Raw genomic sequence first — 13,515 nt, 5'->3', positions numbered from 1 at the left:
TCGCCATCCTCATCAACGTCGATGCTTTCTGCCTCTCCGCCATTGTGAGTCCCATTTCAATCGTCGCTGTCATCATCAAAACCACAAGTATCATCAGTACTATTGTTATCCTCCTCCTCCTCCTCCTCCTCCTCGGATTCTCCCCTTGAATAATGCATACATCGTTAAACGAAGCCCCGTAGTAAATTACACTCTACACCTAATTATCATGTTGCAATTAGCAGAAGAAATGAGAGAGGATCCAAAAACCATTGCCCACAACAAAGTGAGCCAGATTACTTGTTATGTTTTTTTTTCTGTTCTGTTTTGTTTTTAACTCTCAGAAATGTGTAAAAAAACAAAAAAAAACAGAAGATCTGCGTCTCTATTGTGTGTCTTTAAGCACCGATTCATTTCTGAATGAAATTGGAAGAGGTGTCAGTTCTTTTGAGAACCAAGATGCAATCCTCAGAGGGAGCCCGACTCGAAAGCAGCAACAGCTCCGCCAGAGATTTCGTGGGTGAGACACTGGAGCAGCCTGCGGGAGATGTGGGTGAGGGGGGGGGCGTGACCTTGTCGCAGAACTCGCGGTGAACCGGCGAACACGTCTGAGTGCTATGCAAAGTAGCAAGGGTGACTTCAGAGGTACGAGTTCTCAGTGGAAGGGTAAGTGTGAGGAATAGAAATGTCCATCCAAAGCAGGTCTGCTCTTCACGCTCTCATTGAGCCTCGCAAACGGGCGCCAGGAAAAAGATTCTCCACGTCTGCGCTGAATGTCGCCGTCTTTGCGTTGCGTCGGAGTTGAGTGACGAGAGTAGCGAGCGGCACGCAGAACAAGTGGCGTTGCACATCGAGGGACCTGTCATTGAAAAGGTTACGCGGTATAGATAAAAAATACAGAAAGGTCCACTCAGTGGAGTGGTGGTGGTCGGGTCAAACAAACACAGGACTTTCACCCAGGAGATGCTTGTTACGTTAATGTTGCATAAGAGACCTGCTAAGGGTCGCCCGTTTGGTTCGTGGACTGCTGTTTTGAAGCCTCGTTCTGCTTTTTTGGGGGGTTTTAGGCCATTTCTGGCCATCTTGTCTTTATTCAACCTGAATTGACACAAGAGGGTGGAGCAAAGTACAACAGAACGATGAATATGTGGGCGACCAAGACGTTTATACATTACTTTCACGAACAACTGTCAATCACAAGGTAGCCAAAACTTACCCTGCTATATGGTCTATTTGACTTTAAATGGGACAATGATTTACTAAATGAACATCATGCTGAGAGTGAAGAAGACTTGACGCCACAGTCGAGAACAAAAGTAAACACCTAAAGAATTTTTACTGAGGTAATAAATAAAGTGCAGAGTAGAGTAGAGCTCCGTTACTCTGTAAACTGGCATGATGGGGTGTTTGTTTCTTAAGGTAGTCACAACGAAGGTTTACTTGTGTTGGGTGACGTCTATATCCTTAATACAACTTAGCAATGGCTCAATTTGATTAGACCACACTGTATTTTAAATAACTGACCACAGACATCTATTTTGGTTAAAAGGAATAACAGTTTACTGACTACTTTTAAGAATATTTAAATAATATTTACATTTTCGGTGGACAAGAAACCAAATACAAATGTAACACAATTAGACCTCTTTAAAATAAGAAACAGTACTTACAAAATAATACCTTTACCAAACTTATCAACCAAGGAATTGCTTTGAAAAATATGCAAAACCTAATTGGCTTCTACCAAAATATTACAACCCGCAATTTAACTCTCTTCAGCTTTCCTTGGCAATATCCCCCTTTCCTTTCCCCACTTTTTCACGACTGCAGACTCAGATTAATACTTAACCGCCTGATGGGCCCACGCGCACACGCATACGCACACGCACACGCACACGCACGCACACAAAAATAAGAAAAGCAGTCCTAAAATGTAGTCTCACTTTATTAGAAAGAAGAAAAGTTGAAGGCACTTCCGCATTGGCTTTTTCCCGACCTGGAGGCTGCCAGCTACTTCTTAACCAGTAGTAAACCAGTAGTAAACCAGAACTACTTTGCCCGTTAGCTCGCTGGTTTCAGAAGGACTGTGGTTGCATGGCCAGATTAACCTGCTTAGCAAACCTTTTAACTCCTGTCTGTTCGCGGTAATTAGGCTGTCAGGGGAAAAAAAACAACTCAGGTTATTATGTGAATGCAACGTTGATAATATGCATCAAGGCTCCTATCCTCATCACGCCACACTCCCTGAGAGGGATGAGGCCCCTGGGCGCCCGAGCCGAACACAGACTCAGAGCCTCCAGGTAGATGCTTTTAAAAAGTAATAAGAACAGCAGTGCAGATTACCTCGAACCAACTGGCACACCATGCATATGGGGCCTTCGGGCTCCTGGGGGACTGCTTGTTGCCAACTTTTCCTGGTTGGTGACTTCAGTTGTTGTGGTTGTCTGGGTGTGGCACAGAGGTTTAACTTCACTAATGAGATCTGTCTCAACTAAATAATTGGTGTACACAGAATTGCATATTCTCCAAAAGATTTTTCAAAGATGTTCTGATGTGAAATCCATATATCTTAGAAATTAAGTTTAAGATAAGACGTATTTAGCTTTGACGATGTCATCTTATTAAGAGGCATAACACTTGTAACAACATGTAACATTTCAGTGAGCTATCGAGACTTGATTTCAGACCATAGATCTCGACTATCTTAAGTATAAAAATACTTCTCTTCAGCATTACAGGTTGGTTTAGCATAACATTATAAATTCGAATGGGGTTGGGTTGGTTTGCCAAAAATCCTTAGTTATAATAAGATATTTTAGATATTGGTAGTATGTGCCAGCAAAAAACCCAGCCGGGCCACAACATGGTACATCGGGTACAGACTCATGAGGGCCCTGGGGTGTGAACCTGGCTCAGCCTGGCTTAACTGTATACGCAAACACAACGCATTGTCATTGGCCAATCAGATACGTGCGAGCCCACGTTGGTCGTCGGGATGGAGGAGATTGTCTCATGGTCGGCTGTGCCGTGACAAACAACACGCCTCCCACCAATGCAGCCCCCTTTTTCTGAACAAAGGACTACTTCCTGTATGAATGCCATGTTTGAATGACTAATTTCAATAAGCCAGTTGCTAGTTACGGCTTGCTCTGAATCACAAACGGAGGTGTGTAGAACGCCAACACAAAGAGATCACATCATGGCAGTATGATCCCGCCGACAGTTGATAAACTGTGCGATATTAAATTTTCTCCGCGCCCTAATGGAGACCATTTGGTGAGACTATTTGGATCAGTTGGAATTGATAAAAGGAGAACCGCGATGCATTCAGCCGACAAATAAGCACGTAGGTCGATGGTAATTGTGCGCAGTGTGTAACAAAGAGGCCGCACAGTTTTAGAGACACTGAGTGACACAAGAGCCTCTGGGTTCACACTCGGGCCTTTAGAAGACGGAGCGCCGAAGCCCCAAGGTAAATGAGTCCATTTGATTACAAATCCGGGTCGAACCAGGTCACGATCATAATTGTCCCTGTAATTAGATTCGCTCTCCGAGTGTCTGGCTTGTGTCAGCGCGGCCGACAGCGGCAGTGTGCTCTGGAGGACGGACCAGAAATACACTGTCAGCCTCTGGAGCCAGGGGTCGAGCGGTCAAGACGAGGTGAGGACAAGGCGAGTGCACATTCCCATATAATGGTCCCCGGTGTAATGATGTTTTGGTCGCTGCCCTTTCCCACTCTCATTAAGGCATTCTCGGTCGGTCACATTGCTCTCAGAACTGTGGATGCGCCCCTTCGCCCGGTTTATGTACACTAATGATCCCAGTTGTTATGGCGCTGTCGAGGCCTCGGCTGTCATTCTACACAACTTGTTGCCATGTCGTTGACCAAAATAACCGCATTGTCACATCTGAAAGGGCTCCGTTTCCAGCCCACTGTCTTGACGTGTACAACAAGTTTTTTCCAGCATCTGAAGTGCAGGCATGTCGATTATAACGTCCGCGCCAGACGTCGAGCCACACGAAAGCCCTGGTGTGCTTTTCAGCTTTCTCTCCGCGAAGGTCGAGCTTCCAGATGCTTGGAAAAAGTCCCTGTCTCTCTTTCTGCAGGTTAAACATTTCACATTTGCATTAATCACCATGACAACTGCACTCCTGACTGTGTTTTTGTGCCCGGCAGAAGGAAGAAAGACAAGTAAGCAGAGAGAGAGAGGCGGCGGCGGCACAAGATGTGTTTTAATTTCACACTTTGTGAATATTTTCACTTCAAAGTTGCGGCGACGCTCCCCGCTTTCTGCTGGAATTGCAATTATTGTAAGAAAGAGACGAGGTCGCAGAGCACAGGCTCTATTACGTTTTTCTTTCCCTTTTCAAGGCCAGATCTGTCCACTTCATCTGCGTCTTTTGAAATCCACAAAATCGAGCATTAGCTTTTTTACCGTCGTCCTCATCTCCTGCTGTCATGTGCTGTGCCGGGACGTAGGAGGCTGTGCCGGGTCTCAGGAGGCTGTGCCGGGACGTAGGAGGCTGTGCCGGATCTCAGGAGGCTGTGCCGGGTCGTAGGAGGCTGTGCCGGGTCGTAGGAGGCTGTGCCGGGTCTCAGGAGGCTGTGCCGGGTCTCAGGAGGCTGTGCCGGGACGTAGGAGGCTGTGCCAGGTCTCAGGAGGCTGTGCCGGGTCGTAGGAGGCTGTGCCGGGTCTCAGGAGGCTGTGCCGGGTCGTAGGCGGCTGTGCCGGGTCGTAGGAGGCTGTGCCGGGTCTCAGGAGGTTGTGCCGGGTCTCAGGAGGCTGTGCCGGGTCGTAGGCGGCTGTGCTGGGTCTTAGGCGGCTGTGCCGGGTCGTAGGAGGCTGTGCCGGGTCGTAGGAGGCTGTGCCGGGTCTCAGGAGGCTGTGCCGGGTCTCAGGAGGCTATGTCGGGTCGTAGGCGGCTGTGCCGGGTCGTAGGCGGCTGTGCCGGGTCGTAGGAGGCTGTGCCGGGTCTCAGGAGGTTGTGCCGGGTCGTAGGCGGCTGTGCCGGGTCTCAGGAGTATTTGAAGTTGGTAAAACAGCAAACCTGTTTTTGCCAAATTGTCAAAGTAACGGAGCGTTACTTGTAAGTGTGTGTTACATAATTGCAGTAATCCCATTACTACTGCACAACGGTATCAGCCTACTTTTAGCAAAAGCACAACGGTCTGGAGATCCCCTGTACAAGAATTCACTTGGTTAAAGGACTTTTCATCACAAGTATGTAAATGTAGCCATGTTAAAGTCAATCACCAGGTTTTATGTGTCTGATATTTACATTTCACTTCATCGCCTCTCATTAAAACCTAAGGCTACAAACGAACATTGGGCCCGGAATATTAATCCTCCCCTCTCTACCTTCCATCTCAGGAATTAATTTAGCAAATGCACACCCGACTTCTTTGGACAAGACCCTAATTAATTTTTGGTCACGCTAATTAACTATCTAGTGAAAGAGTGAGGAGCATATAGGAAGTAGTGTGGTGGCAAGGAACAGGGGAGATGATGATGATGATGATGATGATGATGATGATGATGACGAAGATAGAGTTGCTGTGTTGGAGGCGGCAGGTTGATCTCCACGCTGAGCAGCATGACGGCGTTTAAAGGAAATCTGTTGGAAATGTCAAATTTGGAAAGCCTTTATCTATAGTGTGTGTGTGTGTGTGTGTGTGTGCGTGTGCGTGTGCGCGCGTGTGTGTGGGTGTGTGCGTGTGTGCGCACGTGGGCATGTGTGTGCGCGGATGTTTGTGCGTGTGTGCGCGCGCGCGTGTGCGTGCGTGCTCGTACATAACACCTTTTTAAATCGCTCACATCACACTGCAGCATGTTCACACATTAAATCTGTATAAGCGCCTTTTTTCTCTTTTTTCCCGTCGAGCGCATGTCACCAGCAGTTCATTTGTCTGCACTGTAGATTATTCGTGCAAATGTCCTCTCGGCCACATTTGGAAAAATAAATAAGTGATAGAATCGGTAGAGAGGGAGAAAGGGCACGCACTTTCTATTTTCAGCTGACATGTTACCCGGCGCATTTCAAAGATTAATTGCAGCTCCCCGGGGAAAAAGACATCTGTCCTCCAATTATTAAAGCGATTGTTTTGTTTTTGCCGGCTCATTCCGTGGATCAAGGGGTCCCGTAGTGAAATATAAATGACTCTGTGGCTGTGGACGGTCTCTCTCGCATGCTGATGCGTAATGCTTCCGAGGCGACACTTAGGAATGTTAAAAGGCTTCATAACCCTGGGTCGACGCTGAGGCTAATGGCAGCTACTCTCTGGGAAACAAGTAGCCTTTTAGTAGTACAGTCAGCTTGGGGGGGGGGGGGGGGGGGGGGGGGGGGGGGGGGGGGCAGAGAGCAAAACATTATGCTGCGGTTATGTGATTTTCAGATCTTCATTTTTTGGGGATTCTTTTTTGTAAGGCTTGTTTTCATCATCAGGCAGAAAGCTCACTTCTTTCTTTACTTGACATTTTGAAAAGAGAACTAAAAGAAAGAAATGCAACAGTAAGATTTAGATGGAATTTGTTTTGTTATTTTTTCTTTTGCCACATGAGGGTAAATGATTGCAGTTCCTTCTTCATTTAATGCGACCAGAGATTCTCTATTTAACACTTATAATCCCAGATGGCCTCCTCGCAGACTGTACACAATGATCGCATCGAATCTAAACGGCCTCAGAGAGGAAGCAACAGTGGTATCGCAGCTCTGTGGGCCTCAGGTCGGGTGGAAGTGTAACCAGCAGGCAGCGAGGATGACTGACTGCCCGTCACGTCCAATCACTGCGGCAGACAGGCAACAGGTTACTTTGCATTTTAATTATGAGAAGGTCAGGCCAGCGTTTGTCCGCCAGTGTTGTGCTTCATGTGATTAAACAAGCACCGGACGCATAATTTATAGAGCACGGAGGACGCTTTGACCCCATCGCGATTTCATAATCTCCCACAAGCCTTTGTGTTGGTGCAATGTAAATAATACCAGTAATTTATGGCGGAAAAGATAAAGGTTGATGGTGGGAAACAAAAGGTGTGGGGGCGGGGAGGCCAATGATACATGTTTTCTGCAAGTTTATTCTTGCAGAAAACGGGAAGAATCGCGGGTCAAGGAGCGCCGTTCCCACAGTAAACCTGCGGTCGCAACTTCTTATGATGTTTCTGGCATTTGTCACTCGACAGATTTCACTTAATCTGTATTCTTCTGTATTAATCTGTATAGTTTTTTTTAGGGGCAGTGCACACACAAATACACAAGGTGGAAAAACTGCATGGCTGACATAGATTACATTCTCTAGCTCGAGAAATTCAAAAAACGTCATCCAAACCAGCTCACTCCAGCACCCTAACAACAACACATTATGGTTTGCTTCTTAATTCCCATGGAAAACTGTTCTAATTCACACCCCACCCCCCTTCCTGTAAAAGCTTCCAGATGCCATTCACGTTGCTTCATACCAGTAGCCTGGCCCAGCTCTATAAGATCTAGTTCTCAGACCTTAGCCTTTTCCTTCTCATTTGCATACTGTAACACAGCGGGGAGGGGGGGAGGGGCTCTCTCTCTCTCTCTCACACATGGGAGGCCAAAGACTATGACATAATTGTTTGGCGCATTATTAACACTCTGTGGCTGTGAATGCGACTTCCCATGCTCGGCTGAAGAATACACTCCCGCAGAAATTGGGCGTTTTGTCATTTGAGCTTGAGGGAGGGGGTTAACTATCAGAATAATGCGTTCCCACCCCGCCCACCAGGAAACGCTGGCCCGCCCATGTCCAACTGATGTCAACACTGTGCCAAACAGAAAGAGCAACAACCTGCCGTAGTCCCGGGGCTGACCCGCTCTTGTGCTCGTGAGGCCCAATCATGTCCTTTTAGAAAAGCAGCGCTTTCAATGACAGTAATCACCGTCATCATGCCGATGGTGTTTTCCAGTATTGCTCTCCAGATCCACTTGCAATCCAAAATCACAAGCGTCCTTTAGTGTTTTTTTTAACAGACACCAGACCAGACAAACAGCGAAGGTGTCGACATCCCTCCCCTCCTGCCCCTCTGCTGATATTGCTCTTAGCCTGTGAGAGCTTTTGTGAAATTCCCCTATGATGAGCTGGAGGCGTCCGCTCAGTCGAGAGGTGATTTCCATAAACCAGGTCGCGGCGGTGGACCACCGGATCACTCACGTCCACTTCACCATGAGCGGATACTGTTGTTTTTCCCACTCTGCCAAGCGGTCACCTCCTCTTAAGATGGGTAAAGAGGAGCTGCTGAGGAGGTAAAGATTGGAGAAAAGGAGGCTGAAAGGATGAATACACGTGGCCCTTGCTTCTGTTAGTTCCAACTGTGATATGACCAGATATCCACAGCCAGTGGGATACAGTACAATACTCCTTGACACGCATTCATTGTCTTCTTGCAAATGAATCTTGTGACAAAGTAGAATATGGGCCGTCAATACTTTTGGCACAAAATGCAAGTGTAAGACTGACTCACAGCAGGAAGATGGAACGTCGACTAAATCAATAAGAGAACTCTTGTTTTCTGTCCCTGCTGTTTTCATTGATGTTGCTCCATGACACACTGCCTTTGAATAGAGGGGAGGTGGTGTCTTGTCACCTTGACGTTGCCAATCAAATTGGACTGCAACCGAGGATTGTTACTACCATTGTCACTACCAACGAACCGAGATGATCATTTAATGTCTTGTTTTGTCCAATCAACAGTCCAATACCCACACGTTCTGTTTACGATCACGTAAGGCGGAGAAAAAATGTCAGCAGCTTGAACGTTTAATGCTTTTTGGTTGAAAGATGACCTCAAAATTGTTGCAGATAATTATTCTGTCATAAGTAGAGAGGCGAGTGGAGAAAACGTGATGAAGCGCCCTTCCAGTGGAGAAAACGTGAAGCGCCCTTCCAGAGGAGAAAAGCGTGAAGCGCCCTTCCAGTGGAGAAAACGTGAAGTGCCCTTCCAGTGGAGAAAGCGTGAAGAAGCGCCCTTCCAGTGGAGAAAAGCGTGAAGCGCCCTTCCAGTGGAGAAAAGCATGAAGCGCCCTTCCAGTGGAGAAAACGTGCAGCGCCCTTCCAGTGGAGAAAACGTGAAGCGCCCTTCCAGTGGAGAAAGCGTGATGAAGCGCCCTTCCAGTGGAGAAAGCGTGATGAAGCGCCCTTCCAGTGGAGAAAAGCATGAAGCGCCCTTCCAGTGGAGAAAACGTGCAGCGCCCTACCAGTGGAGAAAACGTGCAGCGCCCTTCCAGTGGAGAAAACGTGCAGCGCCCTTCCAGTGGAGAAAACGTGCAGCGCCCTACCAGTGGAGAAAACGTGCAGCGCCCTTCCAGTGGAGAAAACGTGCAGCGCCCTACCAGTGGAGAAAACGTGCAGCGCCCTTCCAGTGGAGAAAACGTGCAGCGCCCTACCAGTGGAGAAAGCATGTGAAGCACCCTTTTTCTTTTCTTTTTTATTGGCAAGAAAGTAAATAAGCTATTTCTTGAAGAGGATGATCATCAACACCATTAAATGAACTGTGACTTCATCGTGTTTTACATTTCCACATGATCCCTGCAAGTGGAAATGTGCAACCCATCCGGTGACATCACACTCTCACAGAGATACATCACAAACCTGTTTGCCATTTGAGTTAAAGTGTGATGAGAAACACGTAGATATGTTCTGCTTGTTGGACTTTAACTCTCTGTGCAATATTCTTTTTCCTTCAAGTATTGAGAGAGAGAGAGAGAGAGAGAGAGAGAGAGAGAACTTAAGCACCAATCTGCTGGAGATGCACTTTTGATATGAATTTTAAAAAGGGAAGAGATGGGGTCTTTGAGTTCACACCAATAGAATGGTAGTAGACACACAAAGTAGTGTGATCAACATCCCAAGGAACACTGAACCTATTTAATGTGTTGCTTGTTTTCGAGTCATGGTTGGAACATACACCAAAAAAGAAAAAAAGAAAACACAACTCAGCTCATTTGATATTTTAATTAGTTTACCACTGTTGCATACACAAATCATAATTCTGTGTACACCCCGCAGTTAATGGATCCCAATAAATGAAATGTACATTTTGAAAATTGAGCAGGCACACTTCCAGAATACAGGCCCAGTAAATCATACGCAGACAGTTATTCATTGATTCTCCGCATCAAGTCGACTTCTGATACCGCACTTCCTTCTTATTTCCCCGCCAGCTATTCACTCCTTTTTTTTTTGCGTGACAGACTTTGTGCGAGAACCGTCCTTTCTTCTTCTTCTTCTTCTTCTTCTTCTTCTTCTTCTTCTTCTTCTTCTTCTTCTTCTTCTTCTTCTTCTTCTTCTTCTTCTTCTTCTTCTTCTTCTTCTTCTTCTTCTTCTTCTCTTTCCCTCTGACATTGTTTGTTTTCTTTGCCAGTACGTATCCTGTTGTTTTGTTTTGAGGGTGTAAAGGTCTTTAGGAGACTGAGACAGCCGTATCAACCCTGTTTAGCATAAAGCTTGTGGCTGGCCCCGTCCGTGGCCTAATGAAAAGTAGAAGATAGGCTATGCTTGTCATGCTTGGCTAGCCCTGTGATCGGCAGACTGTGGACAGTTACTCTGCTTGCATGCCAATTAATCTCACCCTCTGAATTTCCCACCATCCCTGTTTTATGCACCGCTGAATGGGAGAAGTCTGAGGGGCTGCTTTCAAACAAATAGGCATCAATGCATCAATGTTGGATTTATGTGCATGGCACAGACTTTGTCTGGAGATTTTATAGTTTCACACGAATTGATTTTTCGCGGAATTCACTTTGCATGCATGCTTCAGATATATGTGGACATTACAGTCTAATGGTTTTACTTAGCCGCAGATAAAAAATAAAATAAGGCGGCTGTCCCAGTTGTGGAGCTTTCCACGGACTGTTAGATGCCTCTCAGGATCATATTTTCCACCTTTTGATATGGTGCATTGGTTAAAGGGCACTTTCAGCCGCATTAGCATGCTGCTCAGGCAGCCGCTGAACATTATTATTCTCTTTTATTTATATGTCAAAGCAGTGGGAGGAACCTGGATCCCAGCTCGGGCTCAAACGCTCCTGGCTCCGTCTCAACAGACAGCCCGAGTGTCTTTAAATGGCCAGTCATCACCATCGGAGAGCAGATAAAGATGGATTTCAGATGAAGATTCATCGGCTGAAAACAGACCTGAGCTTGCTGTTTCTGGCCCTCATCATTCATCCCGCATCATCGGGTACATGCTTACACAGAAATAGATAGATATAAAAAATAAATAAAATCTGAAAGGCCTTTTATTTTTTTTACAAATCAACAAGGAGCTGTCAAAAAAACATGCCCATTCATCATTAATAATAGATGAGTTAGCTAAGCTCACAAGGCAAGTGAGGAATCCAGGTTACAATTTATGGGATAAATATTTCATCGCTAACATCTGTCTGTATATTCTGTGCCAGTGTGTTTTGAAGTTGTTACAAATGAACGTCAAACGGGAAGTAGTTGAACAAGCTGCCGAGGGAATGGAACAAAGATGCGGCAGCGCTGGGAGGAGGGAGGAAGACTCACAGGAAGCAGAAACTCAACAGCAAACAATTTTCCTTGGCTCGTCAAACAAATTAAATATGCCGTTTGGCGGACTTTACAGTGTTGCTCTTGTACAGAGAAAAACTCAAATCAGAAAAGGTGGGGGTTGGGGGCGAGGAGCGCTAATCGGGGAGGGGGTGAATTTGTGCCCTCCTATGCCCCGCCACCCCTTTTTGTTGGGGCAGAGCCACAGCTTGGACAGTACTTGCATTCTTTCACAGCTTATTCAAGGACTCTCTCAATTAAGCGCTAATAGGAAACCACACAAAAAGAGCTCTCAAATGCCCCCCCCCCCCCCCCCGAAACATGAGGGGAGGCACTTACATTCAAAGTGTTTTGAGCTTATTTTTTCATGACTTTGAGAGGAAATGCCCCCCTAATTGGCCATACTGTTTCCTATTTCCTGTTTCTGTTTATTGACAATGTTTTTGATTTGATTATGCCCAGAGGAATACCTCCTCTCCCTCCCTCCTAAGACAACTGTCTGCCCACTTGAATATAGTCAATAGGAGAGCAGAGCGTCTGAGATGGGACATGACAGCTCTGCTTTGACAGCCACTTACAGCCGCGGAGCAAAGGTCAAGATGTCAAAACAGTTTTGACAAAGTCCCGCCCCTTTTGACAGACTTTTTAAATCTTTTTTTAAACGAGAAACACGAACGGGTGAACAAATCAGGTTAGCGGCAGCTCTCCCCTCCTCCCGCGAAATAGCTTGTAGCGCCATTGTGCGATCAAGAAGAAAGGAGAATACAGGGAGCCGGTGGCGAAGCCCCACACCGAGTGGAGGCTGAAGCAGTTGCCACATCAGAGCACGTCCATATGAAATGAGGTACTGGTGGGGCTGTTTTCCAGCTTCAGAGAATATGGCACCGAATCAAAAGCCCACCCTTTCAAAAAGGAGGCAGCTCCCCCCCCCCCCCCCCCCCCCCCCCCCGCCCCCCCCTTCACCACCACCAGCAGCCAGCAGCCATCCCTCCCCTGACAACCCAAAAAATACGGCAAGCAGGCTGTGCACCCCAGTGTCTGCACTAATGTGAGATTGACTGTATTGATGCAGTAGGAGTTGGGGGGGGGGGGGGGGGGTGAAGTAAAAAAAACAAAGTGTTACAACTAATGGCTGTTCTGTGTGTACGTGCGCAAGGGTCTTTGATAAATTAATTATGTGTGCTTTCAGTGGTTACAGAAGTGTTCACTTCAGTCATGTTAATTTGTGCCAATCTGGTTACAATGCTGGTGCTGAGAAAGCATCCCAAGTAGCTGCCTTTTTTTTCTCCTTCTTTTTTCTTGTCTCAACGGACTCCAACATGCCATCCGAGCAGGTTGCACACCGGGCGGAGCCTCGGGAAGCAAGAGGAGATTACAGGGAACATCACCAGCCCTCAACATACGTTTTTCTCGTCCTCGCCGGCCTTTTCTTCCTTTACTTTTCAGATTCACCATGTTGCACGTGAAGTCGTGTTGTTTCGCTCGCGATCCAGTCCCAAGACACTTGAGCGTGGTTGAAAACAAAGTCACCGAAGGTCATCTCTGAAAAGCGCTGAATACCAAGTTCAAAAGCAACCAAAGAGGGTTTTCTCCCCCCTCATCTGCATCCCCTCCAGAGAGCCTTTCTTCCTCAAGTGCTGTAGTGGCCACAAGGACGACTACAAACAGTCCTGATTTAAATAGAGGGATTTAGTTAGTTAGTTGCACAGCCATTTCTCAGATTCATATTGGATGCAAATACGATGAATATGATTTTGTGCTGCTAACAAAAGGTCATGCTATGAAAATATATATAAAACTGTAGAGTGTTTAAGCCATTGTGAGACGTGTGCACACTCGAATGCGTGCAAAATGTTGTCAATATATAGGTTGAGTGGTTCGCTGACTCTGCTGCAGGCGTCATCCAATGAGAATGCACCGCTGTTGTCAAGGCAGACGTAATCTAAGACGTCGTTCTCCTCCAATCTGCCAAAAACAACCGCCACCGGGTTGGTTTCCCA

This window comes from Cyclopterus lumpus, chromosome 20 (genome assembly GCF_009769545.1).
Source record: "Cyclopterus lumpus isolate fCycLum1 chromosome 20, fCycLum1.pri, whole genome shotgun sequence".
NCBI classification, from domain to species: domain Eukaryota; kingdom Metazoa; phylum Chordata; class Actinopteri; order Perciformes; family Cyclopteridae; genus Cyclopterus; species Cyclopterus lumpus.
Note: the sequence above shows the minus strand (reverse complement) of the source record.